Source organism: Electrophorus electricus, chromosome 4 (assembly GCF_041902795.1).
Source record: "Electrophorus electricus isolate QZ-2024a chromosome 4, ASM4190279v1, whole genome shotgun sequence".
Taxonomy (NCBI): domain Eukaryota; kingdom Metazoa; phylum Chordata; class Actinopteri; order Gymnotiformes; family Gymnotidae; genus Electrophorus; species Electrophorus electricus.
Window position 1 is genome coordinate 1366576 of NC_137500.1, and position 22424 is coordinate 1388999.

A 22424-nucleotide genomic window follows, 5' to 3' on the forward strand; every position below is an offset into this window, starting at 1 on the left:
TAAGTTGAACATCTGCAAAAAGTGTTGTTCTATTCTGGGAAGGAGCAGGTTTTTCAGGGCTGTAAACGCAAATCTGTTTCACCCCACTGCTCTCGCTCTCTTTCACTCTGACTGGTATTGACTTTACTAGAGACTAGTTTCAGTTCTTCATTTTTATCTGAACATTACATACACAAGCAAAGGAAATAATTACCAATAAAACAGTATCAAGATTGAATAAAAATTATGTTCTCAACTAAGTACATTTAGATAATGAATAAAAAATTTAAGAAATAAAGCAAATAAAGAAATAAATGAATGAATGAGTTTGCAGGGTATTTTATTATTTAAATATTATGACCTCATCTAGGCTTAAGGCTGTAACAAGAGTTTTGTGTTAAGAATGTAAATGGAAGAAACCTCAGAGGAGATCATTGTATTTCAAGGTGTGCCAGTGTATAGGTGCGGTGCAGGTGCAGTCAGTGCAGTTCAGAAGCAGCCCTTCACTCTCTGTTCTGTAATGGTGAATTATATCAGTGGATGTGTGGAAGCACATGAGCAGACAGCACTCTTTAGGAGAAAGGACTTCCTGATGTGGGGACTCTTTAGGAGGAAGGACTTCCTGTCTGCTTGTGTTCTGGTCCCCCTGGTTTCCTCCTTCTCTGTGGTTTGTGTGGTTGAGCTGCAGCAGGTATTCAGGCTCAGATATGTGTCCCATTCATTATCACATTATCATCATTCACCAGACACACACACACACACACACACACACACAGAAATACACACACACACACACACACACACACACACACACACACACACACACACACACACACACACACACACACAGACATACACACACTGTTCTCACATTCTCACATTCCTTAGAAATATGTTCTGCATGTACTGCATTTATCAATTATCGTGTTGAATTCTTCAAGTATTGTATCATTACATTATTGTACTGGCTGCTACCTCAGTGACTGCTGTGTTCATGTATGCTATAAGCGTAGCTGCTAAATACTAGAATATGACTGTATAGCCATACTTCTGTATAGCTGGTCTAACAAAGTCTCAACTTGATTCAAAACACTTATTTTAATGCCAGTAGTGGTGGACTTGTGTGTGTGTGTGTGTGTGTGTGTGTGTGTGTGTGTGTGTGTGTGTGTGTGTGTGTGTGTGTGTGTGTGTGTGTGTGTGTGTGTGTGTGTAGACCAGCTGATTAAACTGACTCTGCTGGTTCTTGGTTCCCAGCAGTCTGGTCACTTTTACTCTGTCTGTATTGAGTGTGTTTGTCTCCTTTAAGGAGTTTGTGTTTTGCCTCCTTTTCTATGTAACCTGTGTTTTAATCTTTATATCTTTTGTGTTTAGTTTTTGTTTGCTGTGGTTATAATCTTTTTGGTGTTTAACTACTGTGGATTTCTCCTACTGAAGGTTTTTGTTGTTTGTTTATGTTTATTTACGTTGCTTGTTACCTTTGGAATCACTGACTGTATTTCCAGTGTGTTACAGCAAGGTTTTGACCACTAGCTGCATCAATCCTTGTACATGTTGTATAACTTCAGGTGAGGTCTGATCCACACTGTGATCAATTCATCCATTTCTGTGATTACCATCATGTGGTTCTCTCATTACTCAGCACAGACATCTGCTGGTATACAAAGTTTTCTCCTTTTTTTCTATAAATTATTGTAATGTATTACTGTACTACTGTCCATCATTACAGTATAAGCTGAGTCTAGTCTGGATGGTGGAATCCCTTCACTCTTGTAGATCACTTGATGTTTGCTGTTCTGGATGTGCATGTGTGGTCCTGAAATGTGATTAGTCTGCCCCCACATGGTCAGCCTCAATATTGCATCCTGCCTTGCATTTTTAAGTTTCCTTATCCTGTGGCAGACAATAATTTTGACTAAATAAAAGTTGGAATTATATTCCTTTCTTCTTAACATTGCAAAAATTTAGTTTGTGTGTGAATGGTAAAAACTCACTTTTTCCCTGTGGTGAAATTCCCAGGATGATGTATTCAGCTACACTTCAACGGTAATTCTACTTTTTCACCATGTCTATCCCATCATCACCTAACATGATACAGAAATTCAGTTATCAGGACATTAAAATAACTCTTTTAGTCTAAAAAGAAGGAAGAATTAACTCCACATACCAGTTGCTGTCTGGACAGTTTAACACAGTATTTCCTCAGCAGCTTTTCCAGGATCTCCAGGATAAAAACAGCAGTAAAATAATTAAAAGAATCAGGAGTAACTCAGACCAGTTCACTAGGTAGTGTTCACCTGTCCTTATACACCACAGTGATGTTCATATATTACTGCCTTTTTCCAGAACCTGAGTGTGGAAGCAGGACGTTATCAGGGGTTGGTTTAAAGGAAAGACATTAACCTGCTACATATGTAGTGATGTAAGTATCCATTACACAATGATGACAATTTAAAAGATCAAACAGTTCAGTACTGTAGTATTTTGGAGTTGATGTGATTCCAGATTTAGCAGCTCTGCAGCTGATCTCAGATCAGTCTGTGTTTGATTCAGAGCAGTTCCTCTACAGCTGAGGGAGGTTTTTGTACAGCACTCTAACACTGTGTGAACCCACTGTAACTCTGCTGACAGTAGTAATCTCCTGCATCTTCAGCCTGGACTCTAGTGATTTTTAGAGTGAATTCTGTACCAGATCCACTACCACTGAAACGATCTGGAATCCCAGACTGACGGTGTGATGCAGCATAGATCAGGAGTTTAGGAGCTTCTCCAGGTTTCTGTAGGTACCAGTGGAGGTAACTGCTAACACTCTCACTGGCCCTGCAGCTGATAGTAACAGTCTGTCCTGGTTGAAAAGACTGAGATCCTGGAGTCTGAGTGAGGATTATCTCCCCAAAGGATTCTAAAAATAATCACATACAAAATAACATTTAAATTTGGAAGAATTTTAAATAAATAAAATCCAAATTAAACATATTGTAACTTTGAAAATTAAAATTGCAGCAAATAAACATGACCATCCAAAGCCAAGTAAAAATGAAAACTAAACTTATTTCAGTTTGTCTCACCCTGAGTGAGGAGTCCCAGGGTCCCCAGCAGTAGAATGAGTGACATCATCATTGTGCTGTGTGTCAGTGTGTGTTAAAGGACTGAACACTCTCTGATCACCACTACAGCTCTTAAAGTGTGTGGAGCAGTGAAGCAGCTCACATATGCAAACAGGACAACTGACATTTCACCTCACAGCACTAGTTTGTATGTCTGATTCACTTTATCAAATAAATGATAGAATCACTCCTCTTCTCTCCTCTTCTCTCTCTCCTCTTAGAACTCTCAGTAATCCTCTCTTATGTGCTGCACTCTCACATTCAGTCATGATTTTTATACACTTGGTTTTCCTGACATTGAAGATCATGTTGGTATTGATGACACCTGCGTTATGTCTGCATCAGCAGAACATTTAGAAAAGACAGTATCTAATGTCTACATTCAATAACACTATGGACATGGGGAAGTGGATTTGGAACTCTCCTTTTTACTAGGTCATTCACCCAAGCTATGTGAATAACACTGCCACGAAGTGGTGAACATAGACAGCAGCAATACACATTTCCTCCCACCCTACTAAGAAAGTCTTAGTAATTACAATTCTCTATCTTTTTTTCTAGAGGTAGAGGGTAGACTGCATCTGACCTCGAGCCAGTTCAGGGGAATATTCTGCCCCATAACAGAACAGGCCTCCTACAGCAGAGAGTACACTGGGTCTCAGAGCATCAAGACGAGTACGCAACTGCAGCCCTGATGTGGAGTGTTACGGTAGGTCAGCAAATATGTGTCTAACCTCTACTGGACAGTGATGGAGTGAGACTTGGAGGATCTCAGTGCAAACTCGCACAAACATTTCAGATGGATGGTCTGCAGCTGAGTGAATGTTTCAAGTTTCAAGTTTAGTTTATTTGTCACGTACATAGTCATACACAGTATAACTCGCAGTGAAATGGTTTTGTGAGTGCTCTGTCCAAACTGAGGAAAGAAACAGGTGCATAAGGAAATTAAATATATATATATATTTAATATATATATTCCCTGACCTCAACAGAGAAAAGAGCCTGTTGTTGGGATGGGTGGGGTCCTTCACAATACTCCTGGCCTTGGTCTGGTACCGCTTGTAAAAGATGGTCTACAGGTCAGGAAGTTCTGTATGAGTGATGCGCTCTGCTGAACGCACCACCCTCTGCAGTGCTTGTCTGTCCTGCTTGGTGCTGTTCCCAAACTGCGATGTTCCCCGTGAGGATGCTCTCGATAGTGCAGGTGTAGAAGTTCCACAGTACCTTGGAGGGCAGTCTGAAGTCTATTAGGCGTCTGTGGTGGTGAAGACGCTGACGAGCCTTCTTTGCCAGGGAGTTGGTGTGGCGGGACCAGGACAGGTCCTGCGAGATGTGAACGCCAAGGTACCTGAAACTGTGTACTCTCTCCACCATGGTTCTATTGATCCTCACAGGTTGGCAGTGCCGCTCCTGCTTCTTGCTGCAATCCACGATCAGCTCCTTTGTCTTGCTGACATTTAGGAGGAGATTATTTCCCTGGCAACAGTTTTCCAGGTGTTTAATCTCCTCCAGGTAGGCCCTCTCATCGTTGTCCAAGATCAGGCCCATGACGACGGTATCGTTAGCAAACTTGACAATGATGGTGGAGCTGGAAGTGGCTGCGCAGTCGTAGGTGTACAGTGAGTAGAGCAGTGGGCTTAGGACACAACCCTGAGGAGCTCCAGTGCTGAGGGTGAGGGTGGATGAGGTGCAGTTGCCCACCTTTACTGACTGTGGTCTGTCTATTAGGAAGTTGGCGATCCAGTCACACAGGGATGTATGCAGTCCTAGATCCCCCAACTTAGTAGTGAGTAGAGAGGGGATCATAGTGTTAAATGCTGAACTGTAGTCGACAAACAACATTTTAACATAATTACCCCTCCAGGTGGGTCATTGTGGTGTGGAGCAGATGTGCAATTGCGTCATCAGTGGAGCGGTTGTGGCAGTATGCAAACTGCAGTGGGTCCATGGAGGCTGGCAGTGAAGAGGTGATGAAGTCTCTGACTAGCTTTTCAAAGCACTTCATCACGACTGATGTGAGGGCAACAGGGCGATAGTCATTGAGGCTGGAGGTTCAAGGTTTCTTTGGGACAGGGATCGCTTGAAGCTGGATGGGACGGTACCGATATTGAAGATGTTGGTGAATACCGGGGCTAGCTGGTCTGCGCAGGCTTTGAGGACTCTCCCGCAGATACTGTCTGGTCCTGCCGCCTTCCTGGTATTCACTCTTTTAAACACTCTCCTCGCAGACTTGTACTAGTCCATGTTCCCACTGATGATCCCCGCATTGTAGGCAGCAGTGCGAGAGTTCAGAGCCTCGTGGATGGTTTTGTCCACCCGGGGCTTCTGGTTGGGAAACTTTATGATGGTGGCTCTTGGAATCATATCGTCCACCAGTTTCCCAAGAAACCCTACTACTGCCTCCGTAAACTCGCTGACAACATTAGTGCTGTGTCAGAACATGTCCCAGTCTGCATCATCCAGAGCATCCTGCAGAGCGGCCACTGATTGGTATGTCCAGCACGCGACCTCCCTCTGAACTGGAGCTTCCCGTTTCAGCCTTTGTTTATATTTTGGTATGAGGAAGATGGCAGCGTGGTCCGACTTACCAAACAGTGGATGAGTTAGTGCCTCAAAGCTGTCCTTGTATGGGGTGTAGCAGTGGTCGAGTGTCCTATTTCCCCTGGTGGGGAAGGTCATGTGCTGATAAAGGTTGTGCACTGCACGTTTGAAGTTAGTGCTGTTGAAATCCCAAACCACGATAAGTGCAGCATCCCTCGAGGAAAGCTAGTCGGCGTCAGGAACAGGCTGAGGGCTCAGGCACACTGAGCTCCCTTTCCTAGCATCCTGCTAGCCAATGTCCAGTCTCTGGACAACAAGCTTGACAACCTCTGGGCCAGGATAAAGTTCCAGAGGGACATTCGGGACTGCAACCTCCTCTGCTTCTCCGAGTCGTGGCTGAATGTGCTTGACATGGTTGGCCTTTAGGAATGCAGCGAACTCCTGTGCAATGCATTGTGGTCTATTATCACTGACAAGGACCTCAGGTATTCCATCACAGCTGAATAGATTCTTCAGTACTCACATGGTCCTGTCTATGGATGTGGAGTCCATGAGCTCCACTTTAGGCCACTTTGAATGGTTCAAAGTTTCAAAAGGCTTTTATTGTCATTTCAGCTATATAAATGTACACAACAAAAACAAAACAATGTTCCACCTGGACCATGGTGCAACATAAAACAAAACAAGTCTAACAGACAACATTCTACACGAGTGCGAACAATACAATACAGTGCAATGTCATACAATAAATAAATACAGGACAGGACCAATACACAAAGAACAGACAGTGCATTAATTTTGACCAGTATGCAGTACTGGGGATATGGAAAGTGGGTTGTGCCTAGGAGTCAGTGACATGCTATACTGAACATAGCAGTCTCCGGTAGCAGCCAGAACAGTTCAGAGTCCAGTGCTTATTTAGTACAGTATTCTAGCAGCAAGTAGGAATAATGTGCAAGACTGCAACAGGAGTGTATCTTATATGTGTGTGAAGTTTGACTTCAGCAACTACTCTGATACAAAAACAATGTGTGTGTGTATGTGTGTGTGTATGGATATGTGTGTATGTATGTATATATGTGTGTGTGTGTGTGTGTGCGCACATTCATGACAGTGTATAAGCATGTGTGTATGTGTGTGTGTAGTATCCGTTTGCTGGAATTGGAATTGGAATTAGCCAGAGTTCAGGAGTCTAATGGCTTCTGGGAAGAAGCTGTTGCACAGTCTAAAGGTGAGGGACCAGATGCTGTGGTAACTTTTTCCAGATGGTAAAAGGGTGAACAGTTTGTGTGAGGGGTGTGTGGGTTCTCCCACAATGCTGGTGGCTTTACAGAGGCATCGTGTTGTGTAGATGTCCATGATGGGGGAAGAAAGACCCCAATGATCTTCTCAGCTGTTCCCACTATTCTCTGCAGGTTCTTGCGGTCAAAGACGGTGCAGTTCTCATACCAGATAGTGATGCAGCTGCTCAGGATGTTCTCTATAGTACCTCTATAGAAGGTAGTGAGGATGGGTGTGGGAGATGGGCTTTTCTCAGCTTCCAAAGGAAGTAAAGATGTTGCTGGGCTCTCTTGGTAATGGAACTGGTGTTCAGGGTCCAGGTGAGGTTATCCGCTAAGTGAACACCAAGGAACTTGGTGTTCTTGATGATTCCCACTGAGAAGCCATTGATGGTAAGCTGGGAGTGATTTCGCCTTGCTCTATTGAAGTCAACAACCATCTCTTTTGTTTTGTCAATATTCAGATATAGGTTGTTGACTTTGCATCAGCTCACCAGTTCTCGCACCTCCTCTTTGTCCCAGTGTTTGTCCCTGACTGGAGGTTGTCGATGCAAAGCACTTTAACCGTAATACTCACATACTGAACAATCAACGTCTCTTAAATATACTTCCATTTTAATCTATGTATGACTATTCATTATATTTATTTAAATGGTTCATAAATTAAATATACTGTCCAGGGTTTTAATGCCCATTGAAAATTCTATAATATATTTGTGATTTCAGTTCCACAGAAAGAGGAAGTGAAACACAACTGATTTTCCTGCTAACGGTTCCTGCCTGTCTGAGCTGTAGACCGTGTTGTATCTCCTAGGTGACGCCCCGCCCACCCTCACGGTCCTGCCCCCCTCCAGTGTACAGCTGCAGCAGGAGAAGGTCACACTCGTGTGTCTGGCCAACAAGGGCTTCCCCTCAGACTGGAAGCTGAGCTGGAAGGTGGCTGGTAGCAGCTGGAGCTCGGGGGTGAGCCAGAGCTCCGGGCTACTGCAGAAGGACGGCCTCTACAGCTGGAGCAGCACCCTGACCCTCCAGAAGGAGGAGTGGCTGAAGAACACAGTGACCTGTGAGGCCACCAAGGACTCCCAGTCTCCTGTCACACAGACACTGAGTAGAGAGAAGTGTGCTGAGGCATGAAACACAATCTTCTGCTTTACTCTACACACTCTTCTGCTTCACTGGGATTGTAGAGCACATGTTTGGGCTTAACTGTTTTAATTTGTTTCAGAAATAAAAAGATTTGGAATATAATATTGTCTTTTCAGTTATTTTCCCCATATGAAGAGATTAGTAAAAGTTCATGGAACAACAGGGACATTTTCAAGGCAGAATTTTCATTTTGAGTTAATGATTTTCAGATTTACATGTTTCCATTATTTTTATAATATATCTTTAAAGAATTTATTTAAAAACTAAAAATATAAAAAGCAATAACCAAGGACATAAACACTAAATAATAACAGTAATAACACATAACAAAGTCATTGGCACACACCCTGGGGATGCTGAACATCTGGACACAGTGCTGCTCTATTCTGGAAGGCCACCCTGCCCATGTAAATCTGACTAACAGTACAGACTGGAGCAGGTGTGCGTGTGTGTGTGTGTGTGTGTGTGTGTGTGTGTGTGTGTGTGTGTGTGTGTGTGTGTGTGTGTGTGTGTGTGTGTTATATTGGGCAACTATATTTTCCTTTTATTTGCATTTCAGTAGGTTTTAGCATGACTATGGAGATCTGCATGTTTGCTGAGACATTTCTTACTGCATTATTCTGTTATTTAATTACACAGGAAAAAGTATTATTATTATTATTATTATTATTATTATTATTATTATTATTATGCCAAAGAGGTGAGATTCATCTTGGGAAAATTAGTTTTATATTCACCTGTGCAGTTCTCATCTGTTTCTGTTTGTGTTAATATTTGGAAGAAAGTAAGTGAAGTTTGCTGCCTAAACCCAAACATCCTACTAATATGATATTTCTCATCTTTTGATGAAATTAAACAAAGGGGATATTAAACAAAAAGAGAAACCTGCCCAGTGCTGTAATGGTTTGTAGTTGATGAATTGAGCTGAGTGCAGAATTAGCAGCTATATAGCAGCTATTAACAGCTAATTAGCAGATCAGTTTCTGAGTCTACAGCTGGAGGAGGTTTCTGAGCACAACTATCACTATCATGCAGATGTTTGGGTACATTATGACACTTGGAAGTCAGTGGGTTACACCACTGACATCAGTACGGGGGGTCTCTAGTGTGGTCCCTTAGGTAAGGTCATTAATGCTACCTGACGACCTCACTAATAATGAGAGAATGAGAGAACGAAACAAGAGAGTCACACCAGCTTGGACGTTGCCCGGGTCAACAAGGTCCGTGTCAAATGTTGGGGGACCAAGACAATCTGGGTACTGGAACAACTACAGGACACTCATGGACAAGAAAGGAGAACAGAGGACTGTTGGAATGCTACTACACAGGCAACCCCAGTGAGAGACACTCTATGCAAAGGATGTGGGAACTGTGTCCCCTAGTAAGCAGAGCACTACAGGCTGTGACCCCCATACTGGGAGAACGGCTCCAGCAGATCCCAGGAGCAACCTCTGAGATCTCCATCCAGAAGATCACAGTCTAATTATTAGTACTGTTGTATGTTTCTATAGGTTTCATGACAATAGGTCTTACTAATGTTAGTATAGTACATTATTGAGTTATAAACTGGGGGTAGGCAGGAACAAACTAGATACAGGGGTAAACTGGAGAGAGACAGGGGTAAACTGGAGAGACACAGGGGTAAACTGGAGTGACACAGGGGTAAACTGGACACAACAGAGGAAACTGGAAGGAGCTCCATCAGCAGATTGATGACTTCTCCAGAGGAATAATAAAAATGGGGTGTCATTTTTTTCGGATGCAGCTGTCTGAAGGGATTAAGGACTCAGTGAAGAAGAACCAGATACACTGATCCTGGATCAGCTCATGGGCATAGATAATATGTTTAACCATCCACATACAGTTTGTACAGTTTTTCAGATGTAATACCAAACACATACAAAATAAAAGTCAATTCTAACATTGTACTGTTGTGAGTCAGTGTGTTGTGGTTCCTAGAAGAATGATTTTCTTTAGATGTGTGTTGTTCAGTAGTGAGTGAGTGTGATGGGGCATTTGTCCTCCACAGAGTGTGTCATTGTGCTGTATCACATCCTCCCCTCAACACCTGCAGTAGGTCCCAGCTGCAGCAGTGCAGTCTCTGTGCAGTCTGACTGAGGGAGGTTTTTGTACGACTCTCTAACACTGTGTGAACACACCACCACTATGGTAACTCTGACAGTAATAATCTCCTGCATCTTCAGTCTGGACTCCTCTGATGGTCAGAGTGAAGTCAGATCCAGATCCACTACCACTGAAACGAGCTGGAATTCCTGACTGTAAGCTAGTAGCCCTGTAGATCAGGAGTTTAGGAGCTTCTCCAGGTTTCTGCAGGTACCAGTGTAGATAGTTATTATCATACACTGCAGGGTTTGTTCTACAGCTGATGGTGACTGTGTCTCCTGGAAGAGCAGATTTCACTGCGGGAGTCTGAGTCACAGTCACCTGACACATGGATTCTGGGGGAAAAAAACAAAAGAAAACAAAGCAAATCCCATTTAAATCACATTTTATTTTCCATTTCTTAAGTTGCTTATATCTGTTAATAGAAGGTTTAGAATATTTTATTAAACAAGACATCTGTTTTTTTTAGGTTATTCACCTAAAAAGCAAAGCATAAAATGATCTTTTACCTTGAGTCCAGAGGGCCAGTGTACAGATGAAGATGGGGATCAAAGTCATGGTTGCTGTGGGTGAAGTTGCTGGGGCAGGCAGCTCTCAGTCATGAAGTGTTAAACTCACAGAACTATAAACACTCCCAGAGCACTGAAGCAGGTGCTGCACATGCAAAGTGACCTCTCTGTATTAATACACGTCTACCAAATACTCTCTGTTACTGCTCTGTTTTAATACACATCTACCAAATACTCTCTGCGGTCTCTCTGTATTAATATACGTCTACCAAATACTCTCTGTGGCCTCTCTGTATTAATACATGTATACCAAATACTCTCTGTGGTCTCTCTCTGAAGTAATGCCTCCACTGAATACCTCTTACATAACCATATTTTACAGAACCAACCATACTAGAGAACTATAAACCTTATAATACAATGTAATATATAGATGAATAGAAATAATATTTCTATTCAGTATGAACAATGTCATAAAACTATGCTACAGTGTGATGATTATTGGATAACTGGAACTGATGAACAGATTTAGAGAGAATGATAAGAAGTATCTAGTACATTTTAGGTAAGTATTTCTAAACGTGTGTGTGGTGCCGTGCTCTCAATCGCTCCTCTGTACAGGATCTCTGTTGTGCCTGCGGTCTACATACTTTCCACAAGGGGCGCTGGTGAGTTGCACAGTGGATGTCTAAGAGAGTGTTCTGACCAGAGTAGAAGAACAGAACTGCAGTTACAGCCACAGCAGCTCACTGACTGTTAGTGCTGCATTTAGGGAAGAGGAGGAGGAGCTCTACCATCTTCCATGATGACCTCAGTTAGTTGTAATGTAATGTAACACACTTATACAGTCCTGATAAATGGAGTTTACTGTCTGAAAAATGCTCTTTTTTCTTGATTCACTACTCAGGTGGGTTTAATTATTGAGTTTTGTTTTCACTTCAATAAAGCTTCATTTTGAACTTGGTCTGTTCTTGTATTATTTTATTATTCACTATCTGCACTGTAAGATTCTTTGCACTGGGGTGTGTTGTGCTTGACTAAGTTGGCCTAATGAAAGCTGAACATCTGCAAAAAGTGTTGTTCTATTCTGGGAAGGAGCAGGTTTCTCAGGGCTGTAAACATAAATCTGTTTCACCCCACTGCTCTCGCTCTCTTTCACTCTGACTGGTATTGACATTACTAGAGACTAGTTTCAGTACTTCATTTTATATCTGAACATTACATACACAGGCAAAGCAAATAATTACCAATAACACAGTCTCAAGATTGAATAAAAATTATGTTCTCTAGTAAGTAAGTTTAGATAATGAATATAAAATGTATTGAAAAATGTAATGGAATACTTCTCCCCCCATGAGTCACGTGGTTTGGCCCACCGCATGCAGGGGAATTACGTTTGTTGTCACGCCCCCTACATGATGGCACGCACCTGTACGGGGTTCACGTTGAGTGTATGTCTGTTTATTTAAAGCCCTGTCAGAGTGGGCCTCATGGTTGGTCATTGTTAGTGTTAGTGTAATGTTAGTGTCAATGAGTGTGTAGCCGCTGTTAGTATAACCCAACGTTTGTACTATTTTATGTTGTCGTTGTTGTTTGTGTGTTCCTGTCTATTAGTGTTATTATGTATGAGTGCCAAGCATGTGCTTTATGTTTCATGTCATTAAATGTTTCACATCGTCAAGGGAGTCTGTGCGTCCTGCTCAACGCCATGATAGCAAATACATGAATTAATAAATGAATGAATGAATGAATGAATGAATGAATGAATGAACGAACAGTCACATACTAGAACACTTCTGTCCATTTCAGTGAGTTTGTAGGTATTTTATTATTTCTCTATTAGCAGGAGAGCAGAGTGGTGCAGTGGAAGTGTGCTGGGACCATAACCCAGAGGCTGATGGATCACAACCATCCTCTGATAATATCCTATACTAAGATAAGACTACATTAACTCCCTAAGTGATAACACAGACAAAATAACCCAGGGCCCAAACATAAGGGCAGGCCTTCCCTGCTTTCCAGAGCACACACAAATACATACACACTATATACAAATTTACAACAGTGGCCAAGTTAGAGGGATCAAACAAGCTCAGAATCAGAGTAAGTGGGAAAATAAGCCAAGCACTGAATCAAATATCAAAACTATCACTCAAACAACCAGATGTCCAAAATATTATCTTTCTCTTTCTTCTTCCTCCAAAACACTTCCTTATATCCCACCTCCAGGCAGGGCCTTGTTTCAGGACTGGACAGTGAGTATGAAGATCTGTAGAGGAACTCTGGACTGGGTCTGGGGTAACTGGAACTGGAGAGAACAGAGCTTCACACACATACATATGACACAGGGGGACACAGGACGTAACTACTGTCTCATGCTCTTCACCTGCAGGTCACGAGCATTAATGTGACTGTCCCCACTTTTACATCTTAATGAGTTAAATGTAAATGTAAATGTTGTGATAATCTTGTGTCTCTCAGTGTGGCGGTGCAGGTGTATCCAGTACAGTTCAGAAGCAGCCCTTCAGTCTCTGTTCTGTAATGGTGATTTATATCAGTGGATGTGTGGAAGTACATGAACAGACAGCACTCTGGTTGTCTGGTAGATGTGGGGACTCTTTAGGAGGAAGGATTTCCTGTCTGCTGGTGTTTTGGTCCTCCTGGGCTTCGTCCTTCTCTGTGGTTTGTGTGGTTGAGCTGCTGCAGGTATTTAGACTGTGATATGTGTCCTTTTAATTACCATTATCATTACTCACACACACAATCTTCTCACATTCTCACATAATAATTGTATTAATGCTGCTTAAAAAATGTGTAATAAAAGTACTGTTTGTAATATATTTATGCAGGTATTTATGCAGATCAAATAAAATTCATTTATTTATTTCAACGACAGTAAAATATTAATCATATGAAACTAATAATACATTATTTGTGTTAGCATAGCAAAACTTTAGTTTGTGTAAATGGTAAATATTGTGACTTTTTCCCTGGAGAGAAATTCCCAGGATGATGGACTCATTTACACTACACAGTAATTCTAGATTGTCACCCTTTGTCCCATCATCACCTGAAATTATCCAGAAATTAACATAGCAGGACTTTAAAATATCTCTTTTATTCTAAAAAGAAGGAAGAATTAACTTCACATACCAGTTGCTGTCTAGACAGTTTAACACAGTATTTCCTCAGCAGCTTATCCAGGATCTGCAGGCTAAAAACAGCAGTAAAATGATTATAATAATCAGGAGTAACTCAGACCAGTTCACTAGGTAGTGTTCACCTGTCCTTATACACCACAGTGTTCATATATTACTGCCTTTGTCCAGAACCTGAGTGTGGAAGCAGGACATTATCAGGGGTTGGTTTAAAGGAAAGACATTAACCTGCTACATATGTAGTGATGTAAGTATCCATTACACAATGATGACCATTTAAAAGAGCAAACGGTTCAGTACTGTAGTGTTTTGGAGTTGATGATTTGAGTTGAGTGCAGATTTAGCAAGATCTGCAGCTGATCTCAGATCAGTCTGTGTTTGTGTCAGAGCAGTTCCTCTACAGCTGAGGGAGGTTTTTGTACAGAGCTCTAACACTGTGTGAATGGAGTGCTGTAACCCTGCTGACAGTAGTAATCTCCTGCATCTTCAGCCTGCACTCCAGTGATTTTTAGAGTAAATTCTGTACCAGATCCACTACCACTGAATCGATCTGGAACTCCAGACTGACGGTGTGATGCAGCATAGATCAGGAGTTTAGGAGCTTCTCCAGGTTTCTGTAGGTACCAGTGGAGGTAACTGCTAACACTCTCACTGGCCCTGCAGCTGATAGTAACAGTCTGTCCTGCTGTAAGAGACTGAGATCCTGGAGATTGAGTCAGGATTATCTCCCCAAAGGATTCTAAAAAAATGATCACATACATAATAACATTTCAATTTGGATGAATTTGAAATAAATAAAATCCAAATTAAAAATATTGTAACTGTGAAAATTAAAATTGCAGCAAATAAACATGACCATCCAAAGCCAAGTAAAAATGAAAACTAAACTTATTTCAGTTTGTCTCACCCTGAGTGAGGAGTCCCAGTGTCCCCAGCAGTAGAATGAGTGACATCATGATTGTGCTGTGTGTCAGTGTGTGTTAAAGGACTGAACACTCTCTGATCACCACTACAGCTCTTAAAGTGTGTGGAGCAGTGAAGCAGCTCACATATGCAAACAGGACAACTGACATTTCACCTCACAGCACTAGTTTGTACGTCTGATTCACTTTATCAAATAAATGATAGAATCACTCCTCTTATCTCCTCTTCTCTCTCTCCTCTTAGAGCTCTCAGTAATGCTCCCTTATGTGCTGCACTCTCACATTCAGTCATGATTTTTCTACACTTGGTTTTCCTGACATTGAAGATCATGTTGGTATTGATGACACCTGCGTTATGTCTGCATCAGTAGAACATTTAGAAAAGACAGTATGTAATGTCTACATTCAATAACACTATGGACATGTGGAAGTTGCATTGGAACTCTCCTTTTTACTAGGTCATTCACCCAAGCTATGTGAATAACACTGCCACCTAGTGGTGAATATAGATAGCAGCAAGTTTAAGCAATACACATTTCCTCCCACCTTATTAAGAAAGTCTTAGTAATTACAGTTTTTCTAGAGGTAGAGGGTAGACGGCATCTGACCCTGAGCCAGTTTAGGGGAATATTCTGCCCCATAACAGAACAGGCCCCTATAGCAGACAGTACTCTGGGTCTCAGAGTATCAAGATGAGTACAAAACTGCTGGTCCTGATCTGGAGTATTACAGTAGGTCAGCAAAAATGTGTCTAACCTCTACTGGACAGTGGTGGAGGAGGACTTGGAGGTTCTCAGTGCAAACTTGCAAAACCTTTCAGATGGATGGGGTGCAGCTGAGTAAATGTTTCAAGTTTCAAGTTTGAAATTTGGTTTATTTGTCACATACATAGTCATTCACAGTATAACTTGCCGTGAAATGGTTTTGTGAGTGCTCTCTCCAAACTGAAGAAAGAAACAGGTGCATAAGGAAATTAAATAAATAAATAAATAATTATATATATACACAAAAAATATATAACAATGTATATAAAATATATGTATAATATGTATATATACACAATGTACAATGTATATATGGATGTATGTGTATGTACACAATGTACAATTCCAGTTTGCAAATTTACAGATTTACAGTCACATGGTGGTGGTGGTCCCCACACTTTATCAGTTGCTCTGATTCAGGGCCCAAATGGCCTGTGGGAAGAAGCTCCTCTTCAGTCTCTCTGTATTGGTCTTCAGGGAGCAAAAGCGCCTCCCTGACCTCAACAGAGAAAAGATCCTGTTGTTGGGATGGGTGGGGTCCTTCACAATCCTCCTGGCCTTGGTCTGGCACCACTTGTAAAAGATGGTCTACAGGTCAGGAAGTTCTGTATGAGTGATGCGCTCTGCTGAACGCACCACCTTCTGGAGTGCTTGTCTGTCCTGCTTGGTGCTGTTCCCAAACCAGACTGTGATATTCCCTGTGAGGATGCTCTCGATAGTGCAGGTGTAGAAGTTCCGCAGTACCTTGGAGGGCAGTCTGAAGTCTCTTAGGCGTCTGAGGTGGTGAAGATGCTGACGAGCCTTCTTTGCTAGGGATTTGGTGTGGTGGGACCAGGACAGGTCCTGCGAGATGTGAACGCCAAGGTACCTGAAACTGTCTACTCTCTCCACCGTGGTTCCATTGATCCTCTCAGGTTGGTAGTGCTGCTCTTGCTTTTTGCTGCAGTCCACAATCAGCTTCTTTGTCTTACTGGCATTTCTTGCTGGGTAGTTCAAGTCTCATGTGGAGAGTTGAGACCCAGACCCTCTGACCAGGATGCCGTTGTAGGTTGGGGTTACGGTGACAATTGGCAAACATTTGACGGGTGCACAAAGCCCTGTGCAAGTGGACATGAGTGACCTCCCAAGTCCAAGAGCTCTGCTGAAACCATTGGTCCAATGCTTGTATGTCCGTGGGGGAGTCATCCCATGGGAAGAGAGCCGGTTGATAACCGTAGACGCATTTAAAGTGGGTGAGCTGAGTGGAGGAGTGCGTGAGTGAATTACGGGCGTATTCCACCCAAGGGAGGAATTTGTGCCAGATTACGGCATACAGTACTAAGGGGTTGCCCCCTTATCATGGATGCGCGACAAGGCCTCTGCCTTTTGACTCTTGGAACCAGGTCTATAAGACACAGTGAAGTTAAACCTGGAGAAGAACAATGACCACCTAGCTTGCCTCGGGTTCAGTCGTCGAGCTGACTGTAGGTACTAGAGGTTCGATGGTCTGTGTATACCAAGAAGGGATGTTCAGCCCCTTCTAACCAGTGTCTCCATTGCTCAAGTGCAAGTTTGACCGCGAGAAGTTCCCGGTTCAGTTCATCATATTTCCTCTCGGCGGGCTGTAGATTCTTGGAGTAGAAAGCACAAGGGTGCAGTTGAGGTGGGCTGTCATGACTTTGGGACAGAACTGCCCCACTCCTACCACAGAAGCATACACTTCCACAATGAAAAGAAGAGAAGGGTCGGGCTGTTGGAGAACGGGTGCTGAAACAAAGGCCCCCTTCAAGGTTAAGAAAGCCTGATCCATGGCCGAGGTCCACTGCAGCTGCTTTCTGCCCTGCTTATTTTTTAGGAGGTCTGAAAGGGGAGCAGCTATGGTGCCAAACCCCTGAATGAACCTTCTGTAGAAGTTGGCAAAACCCAAGAAACGTTGCAACTCCTTGACAGTGGTGGGTTTAAGCCAACTATCTATAGCAGTTACCTTATCAGGGTCCATGGAGAGGGCTCCCGGTTTGAGACTACACCCTAAAAAGGTGATACATTTACTGTGGAACTCACTTCTCAGCCTTGGCTTACAGTTGATTTTGCGGGAGATGCGTCAGGACGGCCGTTACATGATCCACATGCTCCATTTCTGATTGGGAAAACACGAGGATGTCGTCTATGTAGTCAATCAGGAACTTGTCTATCATGTCCTGAAATATATCATCCATAAATGCCTGGAAAACAGAGGGACTATTAGATAAGCCATGTGGCATTACGAGGTATTCATAATGGCCTCGTGTCATGGTGAAGGCTGTCTTCCATTCATCACCCTCACATATGCATATGTGGTTGTAGGCATTACACAAGTCTAATTTTGTGAAGATGGTAGCCCCTAATAGTCATTCATGGGTTAAAGAGATGAGGGGAAGAGGATAGGAATACTTCATTGTCACCTCGTTAAGGGCCCGATAATGGATGCACAGCCTTAAACCCCCTCCTTTCTTCTCCACAAAGAGGAATCCAGCAGCGACTGGTGAAGCAGAGGGCCGTATGAACCCGAGCTGCAGTGCCTCACTGACATAGGCCTCCATTGCTTCCGCTTCAGGTCAGGAAAGCGGGTGAGGCTTAGTTCTGCGAGGTAGGGGAGCCCCAGGAAGGAGCTCTACAGCACAATCACAAGATCAATGAGGTGGGAGTTTAGTCACTTTAACCTTAGAGAACACATCAGCAAAGGCTCTATAGAACTCAGGGACAGACTGGAGTGCTAGTGGCTCAGGGCTCATGACTGTAGTGGAGAAAATAGGCAAAGACATGCAGTTTTGGAAGCAGTGTGCACTCCATGTTAGTTCAGCCAAGGACCAAGAGATACAAGGGTCATGGATCCACAGCCAGGGAAAGCCCAGGATGACAGAGTCACGGGACATGGGCAGAAGCAATAAGTGAATCGACTCGCAATGGAACAACCCAATCTTTAGTGTGACTGGGACAGTTTTGTGTCAGACAATACCCTCACCTTTGGGTTTGTCATTAAGAGAATGAATACATAATGGAGGATATAAGGTGACTCTAGGGATTCCCAGTGATGTAGCTAACCCAACATCTAAAAAATTCCCTGCTACACCGGAATCCACTAAGGTAGATAGAGAAACACTGTTACCATCAGCCCTAAGGACTACAGGGAGTGTAAGCTGACAAGTCAGATACAGTAGTGATGTTCTTATGTGTGTGTTGAACGTAGGAGACCTCCCATTCTCTCGACGGGGATGGGGACATACAGGACAGCTGTAGCGGAAGTGGCCATTAGCACTGCAGTACAGGCATAATCCACCGGCGAATCGTCTGGCACGTTCTTGAGGGGTGAGGCATGAGCAACTCACTTGCATAGGCTCAGGGACTCCACCGGATCTATCGTCAGAATCTTCTGATATGAAAGCCCGGGGTACGCGTTGTAATTGCTGATGGGTCTGTCGTAGGTTATTCAATAGCAAGTTTGATCAAATCGGACAGTGTAGTTGACTCCCCTCAGCATGCGAGTTCCGCCTGGAGTCCCGGAGAAAGTCCGCAACAATACATGGGTTTCAACGCCATCTTGCTCCAGCCACTGCCGGCAGCGATCGTACGGAATTCCCCGGCGTAGTCAGCTGCCATGTGCCTCCCTTGATGTATCTCGCATAAAATAGTTCCGGGATCCCGACCACTCACGGAATGATTGAACACAGCCTTGAAAAGATTGTAGAATTCTGTTTCAGACTGTAACGTAGGGTCCTGGCTATCTCAGAGGGCGGTTACCCAAGCCCTTGCCTCACTAGTTAGTAGCAACAGCACAAACTGTACAGGGTCCTTGTCGGTGATTAAGTACATGAAATAATGGGAGAAATACATGGAACACTGCAACAGGAAGTTCTTGCATCGATCTAGAGAGCCATCTAATCGTTCTGGGTGGCCATGGGAATGCAATGAGCGAAGGAGTCACTGAAGTCACAGTAAGTATGACCTGTGAAAGTCTCTGAACGGTTTCGTGTCCTCGGCCATGAAAACCTTATGCTGGACCAGTCTGTTTTGTACCTCCGCTGGATCCATGAAAATGGTGAAGTATTCTGTAATGATTGCACAAACCCTGAAGTGGATCCAGTTGTGGAGGTTTATTTATGCAAACAAACAGATACGTTTAGTAACATGGGTAAGCATAGTCAGGTTGGTCTGAGGTCGATATACAGGGTAGCGTTCAGGAGGTGTCCGGGGGTCAGGCAGGAGAGAAAGTCTAGAAGCCAAGCAGGAGTCAGGAAAGCACACAGGATGAGGAAACGCTCGGTATGGCACATGGGAACAATACTTTGCAACGTGTGCACAGGGAAGGGAAGTTTATAAAGGGGTTGGTAATGAAGGGAATGGGAATCAGGTGTGTGCTAGAATTCTGGTGAGTCAGATCGAGGGTGTGTGCGAGTGGGCATGGCTGTGCAGGGCTGAGGGTTGTTCCTGGGGCTCGTAACAAGATGAGATCTTCTCCATCATAACTGTATTCATTAATGCAACTTAAAATATTAAACATTACATTAATTTCACCTTCACGGAAGGATGTGAACATCTGAAATTGAGTTGAGACACAGACACGTTTAGTACACAAACATTTCTCATGAGTTGTCCACTCTCCCACAAGTCTTTCTACAGTGCAAACATCCCCAAGAGTAAACAGTAACACACTAGAACTTATACCTAGTGTACATATTCAGAGGACTAAATGAATGCAACATCCAAAATGGTATACAAACTGTGCTTTCTTGACTATATGATGTTTTAGAAATTTGTCTTAAATATGTACAGCAGATTGTTCAGGACACAGACCAGTGCAGACTAGAATATCTTGGAATGGAATATAAAATATGGAACAGTAAATCAACTCATTTCTGTATAGTAGGTGTAAAAGTCTGTTTACACACTGTAGGCACCTATGGTATGAACAGACACCCAAGACATTATAAACTATTTAAAATGGCAGTGATTGTTTATTTACATGTACATCACAATATAACACATAAATCAATACTACTACAATACATCATTAAGGCAAAAAAAAAAAGAACACAATTAAGGGTGTGTTTTTGATGGAGGTACAGGAAGATGGTGTTTTGATGGAGGTATGTGTAAATGGTGTTTTTGATGGAGGTACAGGTAGATAGTGCTTTTGATGGAGGTACAGGTAGATGGTGTTTAATGGAGGTATGGATAGATGCTGTTTTTTATGGATTTGTGCATAGTGTTTTTGATGGAGGTACGGGTAGATGGTGTTTTTGTTGGAGGTACAGGTATATCTTTTTTTAATGGAGGTACAGGTAGATTGGGTTTTTGATGGAGGTATGGGTAGATGGTATATGGTGTTTTTGATTGCGGTATGGGTAGATGGTGTTAAAAGGATTTATGGATAGATGGTGTTTTTGATGGAGGTACGAGTAGATGGTGTTTAATGGAGGTATGGGTAAATGGTGTTTAATGGAGGTACGGTGTTTCCTGGTGGGTGTTTCTTCCTGCACCATCTCCAACTGTGCCCTTCTGACTCAAACATCTTTCAGCACAGCACTGACTTAAATGAAACACTAAAACATTAATAAGCTCCAGATCTGTTTCCTTGCTACATGTACAGACCAGTCTGATCCTCATCAGAACTGGGGTCATATGAGATCAAAATCTAAAATCAGGTAAAATCTGAAGCAACTCAGGAGAATTTAACACAGTGACGCCGTTTTTCTTTAAGCAAATAAACAGGCCTGTTTATTGTTCTTGTATTGACTATTTCAGCAGATTTCCATAACTCCACAAACACAGTATTTTGGCCTAAGACTTTTACACAGTACTATGTATGGCAGACATAACTTTACTATACATATCAGACATAACTAATTAATAATTAATGTAGATCTACTCTTTCTGCTGCATTAATAATGTAGATCTACTCCTTCTGCAGCATTAATAATGTAGATCTACTCCCTCTGCTACATTACCATCAAAAAATAAATATTTGTAGAAACTGACAAAAACATTTTCTCATCTGATTTATTGTGTCCAAAGTCCTTAATAATTAAATGTAGATGGTCATTTAACCAATGTCTATACTCCTGTAGTTCATCTGTGCCTGTTTGCCAGCAGCAAAAGTTTGGCAGCAAACTCATGTAAAATGTCTATTAAGCTTTATAAACCCTATAAAATACGCCAATCACATTACGATCAGACCACTAAATTCTTGAAGAACACTTTCTCATGTACCCATTCTATGGCTTTCAATTTTATTCACTGTAGGAATTCTGAGAAATGGGATTGCAAACTCCTGTTAAATGTGCATTCATTTCCTTATATACAACTTGTAAAATTAACTAATCAAATTGTTATTAAGACACTCTAGTATATTCTTTAAGAACACTTCCTTATATGCTCATGATTTTGTAAATTTAAAGTGTCTTTACTGCAGGAATTTGGAGTAATGGAATGGAAAATATGTTTGAAATAACCCTTCCAGATTGTGGTTATATCTTGTTCCTCATACTCAGGCCTGCTACTGGAGGCCTGGGAGTTTGAAGATGTAGTGCAGTATTTTGCTGTTCCTGTTGTGCTCTTCTGCACTGAGGTTGAGGATGTCCTGTCTGGGATCTGCATGGAGGTTGTTCTACAGCTTAGGGGTCACAGCCCCAACTGCTGATATCTCCACTGGCACAACCTTGGTGTTAATTTCCACAATCTCTTTATTGATTCTTTGTTTCCCTGCTATTAATCCAACTTATCATATTCCTTCTATTAGATGTTTCCATCACTTGGGACTGCGACATCTATTACCACTGCTGTTCTCTGCATCTTGCTCACTATCACAATATCTGGTTGCTTTACTACTCCTTGTTTATGTCTGTCTAGATTTCATGGTCTCACGGGGTATTAGTCTTGTT

The 22424-nt window shown here is 42.5% G+C and overlaps 2 long non-coding RNA genes across 2 annotated transcripts in view; one reads left to right on the forward strand and one right to left on the reverse strand.

The window, feature by feature from the left end:
- Positions 1–1098: 1098 nt before the first annotated feature.
- LOC118240939 (uncharacterized) lies at positions 1099–2260 on the reverse strand. Its single transcript, XR_004775721.2, has 3 exons — positions 2144–2260; positions 1971–2060; positions 1099–1869 (listed from the first exon to the last, which is right to left on the reverse strand). It is a non-coding gene; the product is annotated as an uncharacterized LOC118240939 (long non-coding RNA).
- The window catches only part of LOC118240937 (uncharacterized), an 84030-nt gene continuing 63155 nt past the window's right edge, over positions 1550–22424 (forward strand). The window contains exons 1-4 of the long non-coding RNA XR_004775719.2: positions 1550–1633; positions 1996–2022; positions 2323–2398; positions 3645–3792. This is a non-coding gene — a long non-coding RNA (uncharacterized LOC118240937). The remainder of the gene's footprint in view (positions 1634–1995; positions 2023–2322; positions 2399–3644; positions 3793–22424) is intronic.